Source organism: Camelus dromedarius, chromosome 12 (assembly GCF_036321535.1).
Source record: "Camelus dromedarius isolate mCamDro1 chromosome 12, mCamDro1.pat, whole genome shotgun sequence".
Classification (NCBI taxonomy): domain Eukaryota; kingdom Metazoa; phylum Chordata; class Mammalia; order Artiodactyla; family Camelidae; genus Camelus; species Camelus dromedarius.
The window spans coordinates 59804166-59822190 of record NC_087447.1 but is presented as its reverse complement, the minus strand read 5'-3'; the positions used below and the strand labels follow the sequence as shown (position 1 = coordinate 59822190).

Below are 18025 nucleotides of genomic sequence, written 5' to 3'. Positions count from 1 at the left end.
GACTGCTGTTAAAGGCTACAGGAAGGCCCCCTAAGTCGGGAGTGACCTTTCAATGGGCCTCATTTAAAGTGTGACCCTTCAGTCCATTAATGTCCCTTTTGCCAGTAATCTTAAATTGTTTGTAAAAATGTCACACAACTAGTTAAAAGAAACACGTAGGAGATTTTCAACCCTCTTGGCTAAGACGATCAAAGAACACCCCAGGAATAAAAGATGTTTTGCTGGGAAATGGCGTCCTTTCTTTTTAAACTGTGAGCAAAGCAACTAAAGCAACTTCATCAATTTAGCTAAAGTCAAATTTTAAAGAAGCAGAAAAACTGCTCAGTTCTATATATACTACTTGGCTATTAAGTCCTTCCTGAAAATACCATAAAATGAAAACCTTAAAAAGGAAATAAAGTGACAGGGATTCTCTAGGAGAAATTTTGTTGTACTTCCCAAGCAAATATTTAGAGGAAGTCATTTCCTTTTCTTTTCTAAATACCAATTTAGCCCTTTTGCGTTTTTACTGCTAATAAAAAATAATGCATTATCGTTGTAAATATTTTAAATGATACCAAAATTACATAGAAAAAATGTCATCATCTAAACATAATCATTGTTAGCTTTTTGACGGGCATCCCTCTGCACACACACGTATCTCTGTCTGCCTGTCTCTCTCAGGCACACACCCAAACATACATGCACATATATGCACGTGATATCCTATAAATAGAATCGAACATATGTAACATTTTATTAATCTTTCTCTTTGCATGTTTCCACAGATATCTTTCCAAGTTTTCTATTACTATGTATAGATGAGGCTTATTTGCAATACTGATTAAATATCCTGTAATCAGAGTCAGCGGGTTTATCAATGCAGAACAAGTCCGGTCTCTCATACATTTTTAAGGTCCTTATCTGTAAAATAAAGAGTTTGAAGTAGGTGACATACCTAACGTTGATGTTCCAAACTTCTTCCACATTGTACTTGGAATTGTTTTTTCCAGTTTTATGTGCCCCACCTTCCCTCACCTCCCAGAATGAGTTAAATCCTCTAAAAGAGGTACCAAGAGGACACACAAAGGAGAGGGAGAAAGACAAAGAGACAGAGAGGTGATGAGATAACTTCATTTAGGAATCAAGAGATTCCGAAAGAGAGTTTTAAAAGATAAACTTGACTTTGAAGAACTGGCAGGACTCCTGAGCATGTGGCATGATGTGGATAAAGGCGTTCGAAAAGCAGGGCACAGCACCCCTGTGGGCACTGAGGCAGGACAGAGCCCAATGGTAAGACCGACATAAAGGCTACTTATAGGAAAGTGACAATAAGGAGGCTGGGATCATTTTATGGAGGAAATTTATAAACTGGGGGAATTGTGAGCATGGGAAGGAGAGGAGGGTGATGAAAATTTTTGCAGGTTTTAAGTGAGAGGAAGAGAAAATAATAAGGTCAAAAGAACTTTTCTCTTGCCCCCATCCCCTCACCGTTTTCAAGCAGTTCGGGAGAGGAGAGTCTGGATGCAGAAAGACCAGTTGGGAGACTGTAGGACCCGATGGTGTGAGCAGCTCTGGGACGGGCAGGTGCAGGTGCCACACAGCGCTGTCAGTCAGCAAGAGCATGGCTTCAAGGACCACACTGCCTGGGTTTGAAACTTTTCTCCAGGGTTCAATAGTTATGTGATTCCCAGGGAGCTACTTAAACTCGACTTCAGTTTCTTCATTTGAAAAATGAGGGTAATGCTATCACCTACCTTCCTGGGCGTCTTATGAGGATTAGATGTGTTAATATTTGCATATAGCAAGCACTGTCTGTGTTTGACAGAAGTGGTATAAAGATGTGATGAATGAAAGAGACATTTCAGAGCTAGAGTAGGTGGGATACTTAGGGGGAAAGATTTTATGCCGTGAGATAAGGAAAGTAAAGATGACTCCAACAATATCTAGTTTGGCTTACTGAGAAGATACTGGAAAGACAGCTGGGAATAAAGGGAAGCAGGTTTGTAGAGGGAGACCATGAATGATGTCTGATTCAACTAGGCAGATTTTAAGGTATAGAAAGGATATTCACATAAAACATACAGCTAGAGATTTGAAACAGAATATGAGACTCAGGAACCCAAGGAGAGGTATAGATTTTGGAGTCATGAGCTTCATATATCATTAGAAGTGATTCTTGGCTTGGGATGTGATCAGTTGAAAATTCTAGGTTTAAAGAGAGAGAGTGCATGTATCCATCCAATAAATATATATTAGCGGTATCTATCTGTGTGTGACAGGAATACAATTTTAACATTGGTCCTGGATAACAAGGATCCATTGACACACAACTTAAAATGGTCTGTTATTTCCTCCAAGAAAACATTAATGATAGTGCATTTCTAACACTCTCCTAGCCTGCAGTCTAATTTCCAAATGATGATTTTCCAACTAGGCTGCATAAAACAATGACAAATGCTCTACTTAATGAGCCTCAACGCAATTAAACCATAGACACATCAGAGAATTCTACTGCATTTAGTCATCAGAGAAATAATAAACAAAGCTGCACTGTGATGATTAAATGAACTTGATAAATCAATTAAAAGTTAATTTCCAGAACAGATTTCAGAGGCTACAGAATTCTAATGTGACATGGTCGTAGGTGGTTGTTCAGTTCTGACAGAATGAGAAAGAAAGAATGGGAAAAGTGCTTAGCAAGGATTTAGAAAGACAGAGTGTTCGCTTATGCTCTTCAACTAATTTCATGACTTTGGTCAAATCTTTATACTTCCCTGAACCTCAAATTCTCTTATAGCAAATTACACTAAAATATCTTTGTAACAGTGTGATGAAAATAAGTGAGATATTACAAGTAGAAATTCTTTTGTAGTCTGCTGATCAGTTTTGCTAACATATACAGGGGCTAGTTTTGCTGACATATTCAGGGACCCCACCAATGTGAGTCATTGTTGTCTGGGGCAAAGAGGGTACCCAGAGGCCTCATCACAGTTTTACCATCACTTTGCTGGGTGTGTTTAACTTGCTGTGCCTCAAGGTCTGGACCTCAGCCTTGCAGGCTCAGCACAGGGGGACAGATCCATTTCTCAGTGACAAGCTTCTACACACAAGTGAATAAAATGGAAAAAAGAACAGAATTCCAATGCTCTAATTTTTAACAGGATATGGTGATCAATGAGAATTAAATATTTGAGGTAGAAATTCCATCATATTGTCTTTCTCTGGCAGACTCACAAGAAGACAGATACTAATGATGCCAGTTATTGATCATTTTAATATATGGAATTAAAAGTGTGAGGAATTACATGGATTACAAGGTATAACTGTATGACATAATAAACTGACCTGCTGCAGGAGTCTCATAATAAAGAAGGTCTTGACTTGGTGAAGTTCTTAAATGGTCATGGTCCAAAGCTAACCTCTGTGAGGTTCTCTTTTTCTAATCTTTAGCAACTGATTAACACCATTCTAAAGGTCCATCATTAATATGTTATTATAATCAAGCAATTCGTAGCTAAGTCCATTGGCTGCTGAACCACTACCACCAGCTCTTTCATTTCTGTGACAGGATCAAGCTGGCATTGATTCTACAGGTTCTTTCTCAGAGGAGCATCTTATTGCCAGATTCTCGAGGAGCAACCCCACCCTCTGCATAAGCCTCTGGTAGCAAAAATTCTTCCTTTATACCCAGTTAGGCTGACTATGAGAGTCTAGGGAACAGAATGAGACAGACGAGCAATGCTGTCCAGTAGGACTTCCTGTGATGATGGTAATATTCTATAATCTGTGTGGTACAATACAGTAACCACTTGTTATATGTAGCTATTGAGCTCTTCAGATGTAGAGAGGGTGACTGAGGAACTGAATTTAAATTGTATTTGATTTTAAAATGTTCATTTCAATGTATATAGTCACATGGGGCTAGTGGCCACCCTATTGGATGGTGAAGGTACAGTGGAAGTTCCCAAAGTCACTGAATCAGAAAACTGTGTGAGTCAGCCTCAGGCATCTCTACTTAAAAAGAAAAAAGAAAAAAAAAAAAGCTTCCCAGGGAATTCTGAGGCACAACCACTTCGGAAACTTCTCAAGGAAAAGTAGGGAATTTAGAATTGAGAAACCTAATCCTACCTTTGATCTTTTAGTTTTGGACAAGGAAGCTCACTGATCTTATTTTCAGCTCCTTTTTGTGTAGAGGGAAAATTACTTTGGGGTCACCGTATATATTATATAAATTAACACTTGTGTTACATTGTTAGGCCCATATCCTTAGTAAGTCCCAAATTTTCTAGCACAGTAGAAGACGCTGAAAAAATGACTGAATGAATGATTAAAATTATGCTGAGAGAAAATCTCTAACAAGACCCTTCTTAGTTGTTCATAAGCATCATCTAACGATAACACTTACGGCTAAAATGTATTAAACCTGTTACTGTATACCAGCCAATACACTCAACACTCAATTTGTATTGCGCCATGCAGGAGATACTTTACAAGTGTGGTGTCACCTGTCAGAATGTAAGATTCAGGGAAGGTAAATTTTTTTACTCAAAACCACTTGGGTAACAATTCACTGGGAAGGGGGTCAAATCCACTTCCATTTGAATCCAATATTTGTGTACATGATCAAGAAACTCTATTGTCATTTCATGATAGCATCAGCTCTTCTTCTTTTGGGAGTTAAATTAGAGCAACAGAAGAGGCCGAACTCAGGGGCTTCAGCTGCTCACTCATACCCTGACTGATTTTGAAGTCACCATTAAAATGAAGAGACTGGGTGTATTCAAGAGCAGAGAGACTTGACGGGAACCACATGTGAATTGAGAATAGAGTTGAAGGCAGGGCACCAGCAAGCTCTGAAGGTGAGCGCCAGGCTTAAGGAACCTCCTAATTTCTGTGCACATCAGCCCACGGTTAACTCCCTGCCCAGTTCTTACTTTTAGTTGAGATATGTGGAATCTAATTCTGACAAATTTTGATGAACATATTACAGTCAGACACCAAACTTTCCCAAAGTTCTAACTCTCAGTTTTGACACTGGATATTTTACATAATTTGGCTTTGTCCCCTTTCAAGATGTCCGGTTTCCTCCACCAGAAGGGCTCTTCTGTCAGACACCACTTTGCCATATGTTATAAAACCTCGAGTGGCTTTCTCTCTTTGTGCTTATGCTATAAGAGACTGACTCATCTAATCTTAATCTCTTGCCTGTTTCTATGGTGGAGGCTGTAAAAACTAACTACTCAATTTCCCACTTCCTTCAGTGAGGAGCAGCCATACCACACTAGCCCAGAAGATAGAAGCAGAAGTCTGGCTTCCATGTGCCCTCCTCCACCAGACTTTAACCCTTGGTGGCTGGAAGTGCAGGAGGGAAAAAGCCACAAAATAGGAGAGTGGTTGGTTTGAACTTTCCAACCAATGGAGCTAAGACCAGCGACCCCCTCCCTTGGACATGTTTGTTCTGAAGCTAAGATAGCCTTTATTTTTTCCCACTGTAGTGAGGTTTCTAATGGGTACAGTTAAAACGACCCCTAACTGAAACAACTGGCTTTATAAAATGAATTGGGGTATTATCCTTCTTTTTCAATGATCTGTAACTATTGACCATCAGCATTATGTGTATTTTAAAGTTAGATCTTAGCTACAAAACCATGCTAGTCCTATTTTTTTTTTTTTAATGATACAGCTCAGTTATTTTTCTACTTTCTTCTTGGTAACTGGTTGATTAAGTGACCTATTGAGGGGGAAGTCATTTTTGTAACATATTTTGTTAGGAAATTATCTACTTCTTCTAGATTCGAAAGTTTTGGGATTTTTAGCCAGAGAGTTCTAAATCAAATTCTTAGATACATTTTCCTCATTTTCAAATGTTTTTAACTACCTTTAATACTGCTTGAGATTTGAATGTAGTCAATCTCTTGACAACTAAGTGAAGAAAGATTATTAGATTATATTAAGTGATGCAGATTATTTATTAGAATATCATATTTAATTAGTTACCTCAATTTTATTAAACTATATTTTACTGTTAACTCACAGAGCTTTGTAGATATCATTGGGCCAGCTTTCAGAACTCAATAAATTAAAAGAAATATAAAATTATGCCTTTCATGTTTGTCATCTTGTGGGCACATTTTCACATAATTTATTAAGCAATCTAATCCTCTAAGACTTAGTTTGTTTTGTTTCTAGTGGTATGTCATGTTTCTTCATTTTTTAGAGTTTCACTTCTCCTTCATGGATGCTTTGTTTTGATTTATGCATCTGACTACTTTAACTGTTCACTGAATGAATCTGTGAGGTTCAGCCCTGATACGTCTCTCTTTTTGTGAAGAGAAAAAGATACTAGCATATTTGTTAAAGTAGCATTTAGAAAAGCTAAATTTAGCTTAAAGTTGATTTTTCAAGTTTTTAATGACTTCCATTCCATCATTTTCCCACACTGACTATACAAGGGCTGATGCCATTTCCAAACCATTCCCGCAGCCGGAGCACGAGGAGCTGCCGACTTGGCTCATGTTCATATTCTTCCAGTTTCCAACTTCTAGATTCTCAGACATATTTTTAATTCTCTTTGATGTTTATGTGTTGACTAGAAGTAAATGCAAAGTTTATTACAAAAGATGATTAAAATGATTCACCTAATTATTGCATGATCCAGAGATGCTTTTATTTGGAGACAGCACCGGTTAAAACATCTGGAAAATTTCTTGAGTCTTGGCTGAAACTCCAGTCTCTCTCTTTAGCATTAGACTGTACCATCTGCACAAAGATCTAATACAGTTTTCAGAGTTCTCAATGATCCCGTTTTTCTCAGTCATAAATAATAAAACTAGACGTATTATTTCAGATAATGTCCTTTCCAGTCCACAGAATCCACATAAACCATAGAAATGACATCAAAGTTATGAATTTTATGTTTTAAGTAAAAATTTTAAAACAAGTGAAACAGTTGAAACATTGTGGAGGATGACTGAATTTTTAAAAGCATTTTTGAAGTATAACAAACACACGCAGGGAAGTGCACACGTTGTGAGTTGATAGCTCTGTAAATTATCACGAAAGAATGACTGCTGCTGACTTTTTTTTGGAAGCCTTCCCTGACTATCCCACATGAAACAGGAATTCCAAACGCAATGTCTCCCGGCACTCTTGCTTCCCTTTTTGTCTCTAACACTTACCACCATCTCACACAGAATAGATTTCCTTTCTTATTTGCCTGAACTCTTAAAACAGCCACCTACATCTGCCTGCTTCCACCTGTATTCTATCTAGGTTTTTAAGTTCTCAAAAATTCATTTTACCATTTCAGTACTGAAATGCCCACCCTGTTTAGTTTTGTTTTGAACTGAGATTTGTTCATATCATTTGGTAACTAATGCAATAGTAACTGTGGTACGCAGCAAAGTTAACTAATAATGAAAGTTATGATTCCATTGGTTTAAGCTGACTGACTTGGGTGGCCACAGAGACTGCTGGGGAATAGGATTTCCACCTTGGTAGCATCTGTGAAACACTCAACACTGCCTTCCAGTTGGTCTAAATCATGATTAGTTGCAAGGCTGCTCCAAAGATTGTTTATGAAACACTTTGGGCTTTAGGTGAAACATAAATCCATCATCATCCTTGAATTATGCTGTGACTAATATTTTTGAGTTTAGATAAATCCTCTGAATCTATAGGAGAGAAAAAATGACATTAATAATGCACTACAGTCTAGACATTTTTCTGATACCATGCAAAATTTAGAAAAGCCTGGAATGTCTTTCGATGATGTGGAAGTTAGTGAAGAATAAAAACAAATTCATTTGTATCTTGGGGAAGAAAAACCAATTCATTATTTTAACCAAAAACATGAGTGATTTATTATTGCTAGTAACATAAAGATTGGATACAAATGACACTCAAAAGCTTTATCATTAATAATTGGAAGTGCTAAGCATTTACTGTTTCTCTCAGGATGGCACTCATGTTCTGTTTAAAATTTACGGTTCAGATAAAGAGTGTGTGCGGTTATCAATGGGGAAAATTTATTTAAAAAACACAAATCAGTTTTATGTAATAAAGCAATCAAAAATGAAAACCTGCAAAAAATTCTTAACCACAGAGGGTCTACAAACTCTACTGGAAAGATTCTTCCAGGCACCTTCTTTCAGATGAATTTTTGCCTGTCTGAAAGGTTCTACAGGTCCTGCTTTCCTCGCAGCTGTAGGATGCAATTCAGCTCAGCCTTCTGCCACCATATAACAAGGCTCTTCTTTCCTCCAGTTTCCCATTTCTCCTCATTTTCTCCTGATCCCTCATCAGAAATATCTTTAATGCCCATATTTCCACCAACAGTCTGTTTATCATGATTTATGTGTTCATTAAGACAATATAGGTTTTCTCTACCATGATTTTCACTTTATTCTGAGTGTTCCCCAGAAGAGTTGTTAATGTTCACATTTATACTGACAGTCTGTTCAAGACAATCTAGACATATTCTGTCATGTGCCTCAGAATTCTTTCACCAAAATCTGTATTAACTTCTTATTGCTGCTATAACAAAAATGCCACGGTGACTTAAAACAACACAAATATCTTATAGATCTGGATGTCAGAAATCTGAAATAGATTTCATTTGATTAAAATCATGGTGTTGGCAAGGCAGTATTCTTCTGGAGGCTCTAGGGGAAAATCTGTCTCTTTGCCTTTCACAGCTTCCAGGGACCTCTTGAATTCCTTAGCTTGTTACCCCTTCCTCCATCTTCCAAGTCAGCCAGTAGCATCTTTGGCTTCTGTCTAACTCTGCCACTCCCACCTCCTTTGTGATTATACTAGATGATCCTGGATAATCTTTCCAACACAAGATCCTTGATTTAATCACATATGCCATATTCCTTTTGCTTTGTCAGCTTAGATAACATAGTATTTTATTCCAGGTTCTCCAGAGAACACAATAGTGTGTGTGGGTGTGTGTGTGTATACACACACATATATACACTTTTTTTCCTCTCTTAATTGGTGGAGTTCAGGTTGTTGGTTTTTTCATTAGGGCCTACTCACATGAAAGATGGTAGTCAAAGTCTGCTGATTTAAATGTCAATTTCATATTAAAATTACCTTCACAATATATAGAATAATATTTGACCAAATACTTAGCCTCGTTGACACATAAAATTAACCATCACACATACAGTCATACTTTGTTTCATTGCACTTTGCTGTATTGTGCTTCACAGATACTGTGTTTCTTACAGAATGAAGGCTTTTGGCAACCTTGCCTTGTCAGACGATGCTTAGCATTTTCTAGCAATGAAGAATTTTTAATTAAAGAATGTACTTTTTTTTAGACACAATGCTGTTGTATACCTAATAGACTACAGTATAGTGTAAACATGACTTTTATATGCACTGGGAAACCAAAAAATTTGTGACTTGCTTTATTGAGATGTTTGCTTTATTGCAATGGTCTGTAAGCAAATCCCCAGTATCTCCAAGGTCTGCCTGTAATAATAGGTTTCAAGGATTAGTAGTTGAACATCCTTGGAGGGCCATTGTTCTGCCTACCCCAGTGATAATCTAAAAATGTGAAGAATCAAAGGAGTGAAATAACAGGATAAAAATGACAGGGAGGGGAGCACGGGTACAGAGTTGTAAAAGAGCATTTCAGGCAGATAAAACATGATTCGCAACGGTGTGGAGGTGCACGGGTATAGATGATTCTGCAGATGTCAGAAAAAGCGATAAGAAAAAAGTTGTAGGCGTGGCCAGTGGGCCAGCTTATCGATGTAAGGGGTCAGTCTTCATAAAGGGTTCTGATTTTTATCCTAACATGGATCACTGCGTATGGACAGTGAGACAACCCACTCGGAGTCACTGATGAGGAGGGAATGGTGAGATCACCGTTGTGTTGAAGGAAGGCCACTCTTCCAGGGAGATCCACTGGGGGCAAAAGAAAAACGAACTGTGGCTGAAAAAAAAAAAAACACTGTAACAATGGTGCTGAATGGAAGGAGCTCCAGGCATGATCAATAAGACTTGGTGATGGATGTGTTAAAGATGATAAATCAGTAAAAATACGCCTACTGAGCATTTTAAATACTATGTTCATGTCTAAGACAGAAATGTGATTATAAGAACAATTGATTATATTATTAGAAGGCCATGTAGGCATCTGGCAGTATTTTGTTAGCATGATGATATTTGATTACATTCTAGGAAAATGTCATGGTTGATTGGTAGGAATGATGAAGCTTCTCATTATTAAATACTCTTAAGGGAATTTCAAAGAGTGCAGTTAAGACGGCTTTTTTGGTAGCCCCAAGGTGAGAGCAGAAAAGGAGAGTTTGTTGAGGATCCTAAGAATGAAGTGGAAGCAGTGGAAGTCTTCCACCTTATAAGACAGAAAAAAAAGGAAAAGACTCCTAGTCATTTAGTAGCTATGTGCTATGCACTATCATAGGCAAACCATATATAATATTTTAAATCTTAAGAAGAATGACTCAAATTTTACTGAGCATGGTGTCAAACTTCAGCAAAAAAGGTTTGCATGAACTTATTACTTAATATTTATGTAAGCCTGGTGTGGTATATATGTACTGTTAGTATTACCATAGTAAAGGTGAATTAATTGAGGTTTAGAGAGCTAAAGCGTATTACCCCGAGTCACACAGTAGAGAAGAATTCAAACTTGGATCTCTCAGACTCTTAACAGCTTTTTTTAATTTAAGGGAAGAAAAACAGACTCTAACTCTCTTTAATGACAAGGTCTCATTTGATCTAAATAACGGGCCAAACAGCAGCCATGTACAAAGAGGACAACCAACAGATTCAGAGCTGTGTCTGCAAACAGCCAGTGGTGAGCTGTGCGGCCTCAACTGAGCAAGCCTCTGCTCTTTCTGGGCCCCATTTTCCTCTTCTGCAAATTAGGTCTGTTTTCCATCCCACTCATCCTCTGACCAGTAAAGCAAATTATTTACCCTTTTGTGACTATTCCTTTCACCGCTCCTCTCTGTGGGAGTGTGAGGCTCGGATTCCCCTTCCCCCTGACACACATTCTATATTCCACCTGGGGGATGGTGACCGCTGAGTCTGCGGTATGATGTGGTTTGCAAAATATCAGACAATGGAGCCTCGAAAGTCCTTTCCCGATCATAAAGCCTAGTAATGTGCTGCCGCTGACACTGTCTGCCTCTTTTTTGAAACTGTAAATGTATTCAGCTGTGAACGAGAAATACTATTTACTGAGAGACACGTCTGAAGGTGCATTTCATATTGTACAAAGGAGAAAGCCCACTGGAAGAAAAAAATAAGGCTAAGGAGAATTTTTTTTCTCTATGGGAGAGCTTACAGAAATGCTAACGGGCATTCAGGACAATGGAATGTAGACAATATAGATTCATTCCAGAACTTTGAGACTTCTTCATGCCCTGGAATTAGTTATAGAGAGTGGATAAAAAGAAGTGAAGGCTTCCCGGTGTGAACCCAGAAAAAGTAATTTGACATTCGCAAAACTCTTTAGGCCTCGATCCCCCAAAGACAAATTGTTTATTTTGCTCAGAAATTTAATTTAATTTAACAACAGCTGCCAGTAACATGGAAGTAGCAGGTGGGCTTTTAAAAGTAAACACTGAAGTACAGAAAGCTATTATACCAAGGGAATCACACTCTGTGACAAGCTGAAAAGCAATATCTTCCTTCAGTAGAAGGGCATGACACGGTTTGGGGCTGTTAAACCATTGAAGTTCCTTATGATTGGGAAATTGCCTCTTTCCCACAGTCCATCAGACACTCACTTGGCTGTACTTAATGAAAGATGCTGATGGAAAGCCACAAAGGTGGCACTGGGGTGACATTCAATTTAATGTCACCCCCAAACAGACAGTGTGTACTTTCCAAGGGGAGGCATAACTATTGGGCTGGAAGCAGGCAGGATTATAGAGCAGAACCTAACAACACAGGAGAGAGTTCTGCAGCCCAGTGACTTCGGGATGGGGCTCAGTGGGTGAGTAGTGTCATTGCTGCTTGTAGATGGATTTTGTATCCCTCTTCCAACACCTCTCCAACCCTACCTACTCCCTAGAGAAAGAGTGAAGAATACAGAAGCAATGTGTACTTCTGTTTGAGAATGTTTGTAAGGGAAAATAAGGAGTGGAAAGAAAAACAAAAGTCCTCGTGTAATGGCATGAAAAGTAGATTAGAAAGCCAGAGAACAGCCGTGCACGTGGCCTCTCACAGTGTGGCTTCCATTTGTCATTAATGAGAGAATTACCTTAGATGATGTCAGAGTCAACCCTAAAAGTTTATTCCTGTGGATTAATAATTGCTTATTTATTTTAGTTGGAGAGATAAATTTAAGGAATAAAATAAGAGTAAATATATAGGAATTGAGAGTCCCTTTTAAGGAGTAAAAGAGAAAATTGACCTAAGTTGAATATGGTAACCAGTGAGAACATGACATTGTACCTACTGCCTGAAACTTGAACCTGACTCCCCATCTACTTTGATCAGCTGCCCATCACTATTCATTGTTTCAACCATTACAAACTTCTCCATGGATTTCCCTGCCTCTGTTCTTACCATCTTCCATTTTGTTTCTACATTACAATAGTTACCGAGTTTAAGATGTTACTGCTTGCTGCAGGACAAGCCAATAAATTGAGAGATGAGGTGTTGAGGCAAGGAATAGAAACTTTATTTGGAAAGCCAACAGATCAAGAAGATGGTGGACTGCAGTTCTCAAGTACATCTTCCCCAAATTAGAATCCAGGCTTCTTTTATACTAAAAGGGGAGAGGGGTGTGGCTGGTTGTTGAAAACTTCTTGATACAGAAATCCTTTGTCCTTGCAGCTGTCCACATAAGTATGGTCACAATGTTCCTATGAACCTCCAAGAAGACAGTTGTTACTTTCTGTTCTGTTCCTTTTTACTTCAACATGAATGGGAAAGTGTTATACCCTTAAAGGTCAGAGCCTTGTGAATGGGCTATCCTGTGTATCTCAGGCTATAGGCAACATTAATTTTTACAAAGGTGCAGAGCCAGCATGACTCAGCACAGGCACCAGAGCACAAAGGTTAGAGCTAAAGGAATGGATCCAATATGGAGTCAGGTTTGTTCTTCTCTGTTACACAACCAGAGAGAGAGTTCCCAAAATGCAAATCTGCTCATGTCACTCCTTTGCTTACAAATCATGAAATGTTTACCATTGGCCTCAAAATAAAATCCAAACTCCTTAGCATGTTGTGCAAAACCTTTTGTGAGATGGCCTCAAGGGAGTACCACCAGCAGCAGGGCGAAAGAGGAAGCCCGCAAGGACTAGGAGTCTTGTTTATCTGAAGTACCCTCAGAATTGCTCTTGGGAGAGAAAACAGGAATCATGTACAAAAGGAGGTGCACATGAGACAGGAGGGAAAGGGGCAGGACACAGACACTAGATAAGTAAAGAAGGGGTAAATGTTAGATGTGATAAAGACCAGCTGGAAATAGTTGGAACCAAGGTGGCTTGGGGAACAGTCAGGTCATTGAACTTTAGCTAATTACACCTTCACTGTAATACTAAAAATCACTCCCCTGTACACCATGACAATTCTGAGGTAGACCATAAAAGGCCAAAAAGCAGGCTGTGGCCCAAATCCGGAGAAATCCCTACCCTTTCCCAAAATAGTGAGAATATGCCTTCCACTCCTTAACCTATGAAATTACTTAACCTATGACTCCATGCCCTGGGGCCAGTCTCACTTTCTGAGACAGTCTGTATTCTGTCTATGGAATGTGTGTCTCTCTAAATAAACCTGCTTTCCCTTTACTATGGCTTGATCTTGAATTCGTTCCTGCATGAAGCCAAGAACTCTCACTTGGTGGGCAGTCCATCCTAAGGACTCCTGCACGTCCCAGGATTTGACATTTCCCTCTCCTGCAACATGTAGAAGTTCACAAAAATGCCTAGCATCAAACCTGAAGGGTTGAGGGAAAAAAGGCATGAGCCAGATAGAAGTTAGAAAGGTCTGAAGCAGAACAGATAGAACTGGCGCAAAGAATGGGGAGCAAGGAAGCTGCAGGACAGCTGTGTAAAGCGAGGGTGGAGCTCTTCACTTACAGGCTGCCCCCTGTCTGCGGTCGGACAGAGTGAGAAGGTAAGGGAGGCAGGGAGGGCTCCCCACTGCATCCCTTTCCAGCCTCATCTATGCTATCCCAAAGAGGATACTGAAAAATGCTCTGCTCTGTCACATGACTTTGCTCATGCTGTCCCCACTGGGGAATAGACTTTGTTTTCTTTTCTCCCTTCCTTCTGCCTAACAAACTCTTTTTCAACCTTCGAGACATGGCATAGGATTCAAAGACTGAATGGACCCTTCTACAAGCCCTGACACAGGTCACTGCTCCTTCTCCATGTCTCCACCGAACTTGTACATGCCCAAGAGATATCACATATCACGTGCTATTGATATTTGTTAATGTGGCCGTGTCCACAGAGAATGTAGGCGAGAGAGCTCAAGACCCATAAAGGACACTCTCCTTTCCACAAGGGACTAAAATAGAGTTTTATATTAAATATTTCTATTTTTCTGATTTCAAATAACCTCAGGGAATGTTTCCTTCTGATTTAAAAGAGCTATACCAAAAATGTTCTTTTCACCTACCCATAAGAGGGAGACCTGCATATAAAAAAAGGATGAGGAAGCTAAAGAACTTTAAATCAAATTCTAAACATATGGGGTAGATTGCAACCTGCATCCAACACCACACTGACTTAGAGATACGGTTTTAAGCTGCCTCCCAGAGAAGATGATTTAGCCCCCTTGGGTCAGGCTGAGTAAACAGTAAAGGGAGCTGAAGCTGGATCTAGTACTGCTTATATCACAGTAATACTTCCCTTCGGATGAGAGGCTACGTATCTAGAAAGCTGGATTTGGAGAGAGAAAGCATCTCAAAAAACATGAATAGCAATAATCTTAGGTTGATGGCTTTTATAGTGCTCTATTATCTTTCTGGGATAAGAACATTTCACTGCAAAGAAGGATTCGTTTTAAGTAAATATATATTAAATATTTTCTATGTATTTAATATATATAAGTAAAAGGTTTCTACTGGGGAAAAAAGTTACCATACTAAGTTGGAATTATAAAGGAGAGATGGAATCATGTTTGAATGAATGAGGCAATATAGAAGAATGATTAAGTACTTTAGCATTGGAGCCAGATAGATCTGGATTCGCAACTCAAATCTTTCATTATTCTGTATACCATATTTTGGTGTTATGATAAGAATTAAAAGGCTAAAATATGTGGATCAGTTAGGGTAACTCCAGCTGAAAGTAACAGACTACCTATCTAAAAGTGGCTTAAACCATATGGTAGCAACATGTCTCACATAACAGAAATCAAGAGGAAAGGTGGTACTGGGGTTAGTGCTATGACCCATTAACATAACAAGGACCATGTCTTTCCACTGTGTGGTGGGTTGAATTGTGTCTCCCCAAAAAGATACGCTGACATCCCCCAGTGCCTAAGAATGTGACCTTATTTGGAAATAGGGTCTTAATAGAGGTAATCAGGTTAAAGTAAGGTGGGCCACAATACAATATGACTAGTGTCCTTATGAAAAGGGGAAGTTTGGACACAGAGATGGACATGCACAGAGGGAAAATGTTGTAAGCAGACACAGGGAGAAAACCATGTCAAGACAAAGGATTGGAGTGATGTATCTATAAGGCAAGGAAAACCAGAGGTTGCTAACAAATCATCAGAAGGGAGGATTCCCATACAGGTGTGAGGGGAGCATGGCCCTGCTGATACCCTGCTACCAGGCTCTGGTCTCTAGAATTGTGAAGCCATCAGTTTCTGTTGTTTTAAGCCCCACGGTTTACGGTACTCAGTTACGGCGGTCCATGACTAAGAAACTAATAACACATTATTTCAGCTCTGTCATCCTCAACCTTATTTTTTTGCCAGTCCTTTCAATAATCAAAAAAATCACTGCTACAGTCCCAGGCACTGTATCCTGCCACATCCAAAACAGGATAATTTCTCCTAGTGTACCATTTTTTTTTTTAGAAAAAAAAAAAAAAAGAAGAATTTTCTTTCCCAGCGGGAAAACTTTAGGTCCCCAAGAAGACTTATCATCAGGTCCCATTCATTAGGATGGGCCATATGCCCATGCTCTATGTGCAAGAGTGGTTGCTAATTTGAATGTCTAGATTGTCAAACCTCTATCATGAGAGGCAGAAGAAAAAGGGAGAGGAAAATGACTGCTAGACAGGCAGCCAATGCCATCTGACATAGTATGTACAAGACTTGGATGGGCGATGACAGTTACTAAAATCTCAACTTTATTCCATTTTGACATTTTATGTAGACTCTATGTAGACTCCATTATGAAATTTTATATTAAAATAACAGCTAGCTAATATCTATTTGACCACCTACTGTGTGCTAGATACTGAGATAGATTTTGTATATATTTCCTAATTTTATTTTAACAAACACCCTATAAAGTCAGTATAGTTGGTGTTCCCATTTAACAGATGAGACACCTGAGATAGAGCCCAATGAAATTGTTCAAAGTCACACAACTAATAAATGATGAAGCCAAAAATTGGCCATCGGCAATCTGATTTGAAAAGTCAACAGATACAAGATCTACACTGTGAGACAGATCAACATGTCCCTCAACAATCAGTTTCTCTTTGGAAGCATTAAGACAAAGTTGAAATTTTGATCAAGCGAAACAAATGCCCTTGGAGATTCTCACAAACAGCTTCTAATGCAGTTGTACAAATTCACTCCTTATAAACATAAAAGCCCCTACTCCTCAGAGGAAAACACTTCCAGCAAAATTCAAAAAAGGAATATTTAGACACCAAGTGCAAATTGTCTCCTTATCAGAGAGATCCGGGACAGTGGGAAGCTCACTAATTTTAGAGTCTTCACATCCCAGCTTAGTCATTCAGAAAATGTATGAATTTGGGCCAGTTACCAAACTTCCTCAAACTTCATTTTTCTCATCTGTAAAACCAGTCAAATAATGGCTAATTTGTATGGCTGTTTTAAAGCAGAAATGAGATGACGTATGTAAGATACTAGTGTGCTGTGTGTGGCCGGTAGTCACTCGACAGATAGTGGCCCTTATTATTAGTCCACATAGAATTTATTGCCTCAGTCCTCATGCGTGGGCACTGTCATGGAAACTAGCATCATCTTAAGAATTTTTTTTAAAAGACATCTACATTAGCTAATGGATTTCGGCATCAGTGAATCAAACTGAAAAAAATAATCCAAAAATTGAATTTGCTTTTGCATTGGAACAGCCCCAAGGAAATATCATCATTGCTGAGTGTCCATATTTCAAGGTAACCAAAGTTGGTGCTTTTCAAAATTAGCATTACACTAATTAATGTTGTCATGTGGCAATAGCCTATGAAAAGTAGTAAGTGATCTATTTAGTTCTGTATTTAGCAACAGAAAAACATGGGGAGGGAGGTATGGAAAAATATTGGTGTTCCTGTCAAAAGGCCCTTTATGGCTTGGGTCATTTGATCATCTGAATTTCTGAATATGTCTTTGAAGTATGGATCCTTTTTTATTTCAAATTTATTCCTTCTAAATGCTCTTAGCATCTCCCTCTGTGCAAGATTAAAATTTTACCTGGCAACCATAGCTTGCTCTCTTGGGGTTTAGAAGGGCCTAACTCAGAGGACTTCTGTGAGGATTAAATGACTTTATACATACAAAATGTTTAAAATAGTGTCTGACGCACAGTGAGCATTCGGTAAGAATTAGGTGTTATCATTGCTACTATTATCTTTGTAATCATTAATATTCGATTGAGAAATGAAATTCATTTATGGTATATCATTTTCTAATGAAAAGAAATGAAAGCACATAATGTTTTTATTTAGCGAGGTCTGCGTGAATTACTTCATGATTATAATTTCTATGCTTAAAAATGAAATTAGTATCATTAGGTATTAGTGAAGCCTTAAACCCTAAAAAAATGTGGATTATTTTGCCCAAGATGGATGGGGATGATAAAAGTAAAGACACATTGAATTTTTTTCTTTTATTC

At 38.6% G+C, this 18025-nt stretch overlaps 1 long non-coding RNA gene across 15 annotated transcripts in view; it reads right to left on the bottom strand.

Annotated features, from left to right (window-relative positions):
• The window catches only part of LOC105098005 (uncharacterized), a 230439-nt gene that overhangs the window by 128097 nt on the left and 84317 nt on the right, over positions 1–18025 (bottom strand). The window contains exon 5 of one of the 15 annotated variants that reach the window (XR_010383458.1): positions 879–903. The exons of 13 other annotated variants lie outside the window; for them this stretch is intronic. This is a non-coding gene — a long non-coding RNA (uncharacterized LOC105098005). Of the gene's footprint in view, positions 1–878; positions 904–9310; positions 9932–18025 lie in introns of those variants that run through there. One more of the 15 variants, XR_010383466.1, reaches the window with a different exon arrangement.